We start from the raw sequence: 7245 nt of genomic DNA, 5'->3' as shown, positions 1-7245 counted from the left end.
GTAGGTACTAGAGTCATAGTGCATACTGACCATTCAGCACTGAGATATTTGATGGCGAAAAAGGATGCGAAACCAAGGCTGATTCGTTGGGTATTACTGTTGCAAGAATTTGACTTTGAAGTGCTGGATAGAAAAGGGACTGAAAATCAAGTTGCTGATCATTTGTCCCGTCTAGAGGATGAAGCTATGAGAGAGTTAGGGGATAAGACTGACATTGATGATACTTTCCCCGATGAACATGTATTGGCTGCTTCACAAGACTTGATTCCATGGTTCGCACATTTTGCGAACTATCTGGCTAGTGATATTGTTCCATCAGACTTGTCCTTTCATCAAAGGAAAAAGTTCATTTACGATGTGAAGAAGTTCTTTTGGGATGAACCATACTTGTATAAGAGTTGTGCCGACGGGCTTATTCGGCGTTGTGTGCCAGAATGTGAAATGTTGAGTGTATTGGAGGCATGCCATTCTTCACCTGTTGGCGGACATCACAGTGGTATCCGAACCGCTCACAAGATATTGCAATGTGGTTACTATTGGCCAACTCTTCATCAAGATGCTCATGGGTTTGCTAAATCATGTGACAAATGTCAATGAGATGGTGGTATTTCAAGAAAGCAAGAGCTCCCTCTAAACCCCATTCTTGTGATTGAGTTATTTGATGTGTGGGGTATTGACTTTATGGGCCCTTTCGTGAGTTCTCATGGGATGAAGTACATTCTTGTAGCAGTTGATTATGTATCTAAATAGGTCGAAGCCATAGCTCTCGCAAACAATGAAGGGAAGAGTGTCACTGCATTCTTGAAAAAGAATATATTCTCCCGTTTTGGCACTCCAAGGGCCATTATTAGTGATGGGGGTTCCCACTTCTGCAACAGATTGTTCAAGGGGTTATTGGAGAAATACGGTGTTCGCCATAATGTGGACACTCCTTACCACCCTCAAACTAGTGGGCAAGTTGAGGTATCAAATCGGGAGATCAAACAGATATTGTCCAAAACAGTGAATGCTAGTAGAACAGATTGGTCAAGGAGGCTTGATGATGCTCTTTGGGCCTACCGGACAGCTTATAAGACTCCCATAGGTATGTCTCCATACCAACTTGTATATGGGAAAGCTTGTCATCTTCCAGTTGAGTTAGAGCATAAAGCCATGTGGGCTATGAAGAAGTTAAAATTGGATTGGAGCGAAGCTGCAGAGCAGCGGTTAACTGGGTTGAATGAACTTGATGAATTTCGCTTGAAAGCCTATGAAAACTCTGCCCTATATAAAGAAAAGATGAAGAAGTGTCATGACAACAAAATTGAAAAACGAGAGTTTATGGTCGGGGATTTAGTGCTTCTATTCAATTCCAGATTGCGCTTGTTTCCAGGCAAACTCAAGTCCAAATGGATTGGTCCTTACACGGTTACCCAACTATTCCCTCATGGAGCAGTTGAGTTGGAAACTAAGGAGGGTGTGCGGTTCAAGGTGAATGGACAGCGCATAAAAATCTATCTAGGGCATGCTGAATCGGCGAATGAAGTGATCGAGGCATACCATCTTGATGAAGTCTGAGTAATCAAGTGGCCCCAGTCGTGCCGCGACGTTAAATCTGGCGCTTGTTGGGAGGCAACCCAATACTTATCGACTTTTTAATAATGGTAGCATTTTTCTATAAATGGGTTTTAAATTTGCAAGCACATTACCAGGAAATTCTGCACAAAACTACTCCGCAGTAGCCACTGACGGATACAACGACGGACCGTTGCGACTGAAACGGACCGTCGTATGCATCCGTCACACCAGGTACGTATTTCTGTCATTTTTGAAATTAGGGCACACACGACGGAACCCACGACGGGACGTCGCATGTGCGATGGACCGTCGTCAGGGAACCGTCGCGCGAATAATGAAATTAACCCGACCCAACCCGGCTGGACCCCTTTTCAAAATTTGACTGTTTATACTCCCCACCCCTCCATATTCCACCCATTACTTCCAACTTCCTCTCATCTCCCCTCTCTTTTCCACTTCCACACTTCCCCCACTGATCATTACTCCCACAATCTCCCCAAACCTTATCACTATCATCTACTTGTCGGTGCTGCTGCCTTTGGTATCTACCTTGCCACGTGAATCATTCCCCACTTGTGTTTTCTCCATTTCCAAGGTATGTGTCTCTAAATTTATACTCATTTCTCTTGTATTTTTGTTTATTAGTTAGTATTAGATTCGTTCTTAGTCGTATCTTGTTTCCTTTATATGATTATGTCTAGACCTAGGCTCTAAATGTTTGAATTTGCCATGTTAATAACCCTAGACATAGGTGATTTCACATTAATAGTTTCCTAGTTAGTTGGGATAGACACATATAGGTCCACAACACTACAAGACCATGTGGGTTCATTGGGGTTGCTTAGGGTACCTACAGTTCTGTCTCTGATATTCAGAACGAGACCCCGATGACGGTCTGTCGTATACACGACGGACCGTCGTAGGGTCCGTCGCATAACCCCTAGCACCCTCCCCAACGACGCCTGTGACGGACCGTTGTCTTCACGACGGTCCGTCCTGCACGACCGTCATGATGGTCAGAGACCCCTTTGAAAAGGGTCTCCAAAAATTTTCCAAGTGTCCAACGACGGACACTTACGACGGACCGTCACACCCACGACGATCTGTCCTGCACGACCGTCATGATGGTCAGAGACCCCTCTGAAAAGGGTCTCCAAAAATTTTCCAAGTGTCCAATGACGGACACTTACGATGGACCATCACACCCTCGACGGTCCGTCCTGCACAACCGTCATGATGGTCAGAGACCCCTCTAATAAGGGTCTCCAAAAATTTTCCAACTGTCCAACGACGGACACTTACGACGGAACGTCACACCCACGACGGTCCGTCTTGCACGACCATCATGATAGTCAGAGACCCCTCTTCTAAGGGTCTCCTATCATTTTCTAAGTGTCCTACGACGGACTCTTACGACGGACCGTCATACCCACGACGGTCCGTCCTGCTTGACCGTCATGATGGTCAGAGACCCCTCCTTCAGGGTTCCTTATATATACATATACCAAGTATAACACGACAGACCTCATGACGGTCCGTCGTAGTCACGACGAGCCGTCATAGGTCCCGTCGTGTGATACAGTTTCAATATTACTAACACACTATTTTCAAAGTTTAATGTCATATGAGCTTGCCTGTTTTGATCGCCACTACTCATGCTAATATTGCCCCTTTACAGGTACTATCGACTATGGCACCCAAGCAAGACCGCACTTATGCACGCGGGCGATCTAAGTATGTCGCCCCGTCTGCCCGCATGGTCATCGGCTCTGATGATGAGCGGGACCCTGAATACATGCCCCCAGGCACCTCTGCTCCTTCCCTTGCTACACGTGCCCCCAGAGCCACACCCAAGACGGTGGCGTCCAGCGTAGTCACTTCCTCCCAGTCTGATGAGGAGTGCACACTGACCGGCACACCCTCTGGGTCGGCCACAAATGAGGAAGGAGCGTCTGGCTCCTTAGGAGTATCCTGGTCCGAGGAAGCTTCAGGATCTGTTGAGGTTCCCGCACCCGCCACTGCTGCAGCATCGGCCTCATCTAATGAGGCTGACAGTTCAGACTCTACATCCGGCGCACCAGCCCAGGTCCCCACCCCAGCCTCTGACCAGCCAAACCGGTGGTGCGTTGAAGGCCAGTTTCAAGTTTACTCCGACGCGAAGTTCTTGACCGATAAAGGAGTAATGACTCGAACACTCACCCTGGAGCGGCGGGTACTTACAGGGAGTCTCCCCTAGATGCCGGAGATCCACAACATATTCACCAGGCATCACTTAGAGTGGACTGCCCGTCCGTTGGGACGATACAGCGAGGAGATGGTCCGAGAGTTCTACGCGTCCTACGTAGCGACTCTTCGATTATTGATCGACAGGCGGGCTGCTCCCGCTAAACAGGCCCCATTGGAGCAGGTTCTAGTCCGGGGCGTGCAGGTTGACATTTCCCTGCCCGCCATCCGCCGGTTCCTATACGGCGAGAGTGCAGATGCTACTCGGACCCCCATCACTGCCGAGTTTGACTACCGCTGGCAGATAGTGAAGATGGACAGTTCCTGCGAGAGCCAGCACTGAGGGAGACCACCAAGCGGTGGATGGCCCTGCACTTATCAGTCGACGGAGAGGGTGCCGATTTGGTCACCGAGCCGAAGGGGGCCATCAAGAAGGCCAACCTCACGTTCGTCGCCAAGTTCTTTTGGATGCTCGTTTGTCACTGCCTTTCCCCCAAAGCTGCTGATAACATAGTCACCTGGGATCGAGCAGTGCTGATGGCGGCGATGATAGCCGGCTTCGAGGTGGACTATGCATGGCTTCTCCAGGCAGTCATGCACGAGAGGGCATTCAAGGTCACTACCACCTACCCCTTTCCGTGAATGATCTTTGCCCTTTGCAGGTCTGCAGGTGTGCCCATATGGCACATAGATCAGTTGAGGACCCCGCCGGGTACCGTTAACGTCGGCCTCATCAGAGACGAGGCCAATAAGTTGGCCCCACGTTGAGGGCCCCGTCCAGAGTTTCCACCACTATCTGATGATCTTGCGGATACGGTGGCCCAGGCCCGCACAGCTACACAAGCATCCACGGACACTACCCCGGTCGAGTCTATCCCGGGTAGTAGCACAGCCCCTCTACCGACACCGGCCCCGCTTGCTCGAGTCCAAAAACTGGAGGCACAAATGGCCACTCTTCTGCATCATATCCAGCCGTGGATGCAGAAGTCTATTGCTGAGTCTGAGGCGCGTATGGAGAGGCAGATGTAGCGGAAGATTGCTGAGGTTAACCAGCGCCTAGATGCCTTTGAATTGAGAGTATTAGCTTGACCAGCCCCTCTGGTAGATGTGTCGACTCTTCAGGCTGCAGTCGACAGTCTTCGTGCAGACATCGACACGATCCTAGGGGCAAGAGTGCCCGAGTCTGTCGAGCCTGCTGAGGATACTGTATTGGCGGCCCTGTTTCCTACTCCAGACATTCCCCCATCTTCCCCTCAAGAGAGTGCCAAGAGGCGTAGGGTTCGATCAGAGGATGAGGCGCGAGCAAGGAAGAAAGAGCGCCGAGAGATGGAGGCCGCGAGGAGAGCCTCACTTGCTGAGGCGGAGGCACACCAGATCAGAGCATCGCAGATAGCGGCTGTGGCGTCTAGCTCCCGCACTGTAGAGACAGCAGGAGGCACTACTGAGGGTGCAGTTGTTGCTGAGGACATCACTGAGGGTGTCCAGATTGTAGAGGATGTGGGTTCTGGGAAACCAGACCCACCAGCTTGTTGATCGACGGCGCTATGAGCCACAGGTTTGCTTCACCTACCCCTCTAATCTTTAGATTTTTTTTATGCATTGAGGAAAATTGCATGCTTTTTTGTTGGGGGTGGGGTAAATGGAAAGTGAGTGTCAGGGTGAAGTCTGAGTAGCCCAACTCACCATCCTCTTTTGGGGTTTTCTTGCCTGTATTCTTTTTCCCCAAAAGACCGATTACTTTTTCTGTTGAACCGGCACGTTATATCTTTTGTACATAGTTTAACTCTGAAGCATGGTGGCTAAAATGATATCCCGATAAAATTAGAAAAGGTTGCATGAAAAGGCGTAGTAACTGATAATTGTGTGGATCTAAACATGAAATAGAGTTACACCATTGCATCACCCTAAATCTTCAAGTCGAACTAGGTGTCTGATAATCTGGTATAGTGATGAGATGTCAAGTGAGTGTGAGGAAAGTTGAATAGTTCACTACTGATACTGAGCTAGAACTTGCCTGGTTAGTTCTGCCAAAAGTAAGCTGTAACAGACAATTAGGAAAGGATCATAGGTCCTTATTCAATATAGCCCATTTCTAGCCTAAATAAAAGAAACCAAATGAAAGTTATCCTTCTTTGATCCAAATAATTTGAGCTTAAAATAAGACCTTTCTTTTTCATCCCAACTGATCTTTTCTGGGAACAATATGTTGGCCCTGGTCCCTCCTTGGACATGTGCACCTCAGCTTATGCCAAAAGCATAAGTTGAGGGTGGCTAATGTATAAACAACCTTCGTTATGGCCCTGACCCGACTTTGGGTATTGTGTACCTTGACTCATGGCAAAGCCATGAGTTGAGGGTGGCTGTTTTGAGGAATGCTTCGGAAAGTGGGGTTGAAAGAACAAAGAGAGAGAAAGAACAAAAGTAAAGTGACTCAAGAACTCTTTTTAAAAAAAAAGAAAAAAAAGAGAAATATTCAAGAATTACAAACGAGAAAAGAAAAGAGTTACTTACACAAATGAAGAAAGAAGGAAAACAGCAAGGTGAAAGAATAGGAGAAACTGGGCGAGATAAAGTGATAGAAAGTGGAAGGTTTAGCCGATATGTCAAGGAGGGCAAAAAGTCACTAAAGTATACCTAAATATACCCTACCTGACTCTGAGCCTACGTTACAAGCTAAAAAAGTCCTATCGTGATCCTAAGGGTTGTATAGCGAACTTAAGGCAGTGAAAATAAGGGCAAGCTTATGGCAATAGGTATGAATGAGTGTGACTTTGTTCTGAGAGCGAGTTTTGAAATGTAATCCTTATACTCAAACTGAAATCATTGTGTGAAAAATGAGGATTTTGTTCTAAAGTGAGGACACTAGTTGCTATACCGGAATTGTTACCCTCTCGGTGAGAAATTGAAGAGGAAAGGTGTTAGTGTGTGGTGAGTCGGTGTCATGTTCGAATCCCACAAAATTCAAGCCTAATAGTGATAGCATGCATAGATTTGATGAGATTAATCGGGATTGATAGCCAAATGATTGCAAAGGATAAAAACATGAATACTATTGTACAAAGATTGTGTAGTGAGTCATAGTGCGTCGCTTGAGGACAAACAACGAATTTAAGTTGAGGGTGTTGATATACCGTGGTTTCACGGTATAATTAATACTTTTTCCTTAAGTTTAGTGTGTCCGAAAGCCCTTTTTGTGCTAATTTTGATATAAGTTTCTCTTTGTTTTGCAGGAAATCTGTCCAAAGCTGAATGCGGAGATTTTGAGCGAAAAATGCAGAAGAGACCACCTACGGAGCTTATGACGGTCCGTCGTGCCTGTGACGGTCCATAGGTGGCAGCGTAGAGAAGCTCCTGAAGGAAGATGGGGAAGTCTGACCAAGTGTGGGATTACGAAGCTTGTGACGGTCCGTCATGGCTATGACGGTCCGTCCTGCAGGTTCGTCGTGAAGATCAGAGAAGTGATCC

This window comes from Solanum lycopersicum, chromosome 5 (genome assembly GCF_036512215.1).
Source record: "Solanum lycopersicum chromosome 5, SLM_r2.1".
In the NCBI taxonomy this organism is placed as follows: Eukaryota; Viridiplantae; Streptophyta; class Magnoliopsida; order Solanales; family Solanaceae; genus Solanum; species Solanum lycopersicum.
This window is presented reverse-complemented; position numbering follows the sequence as displayed.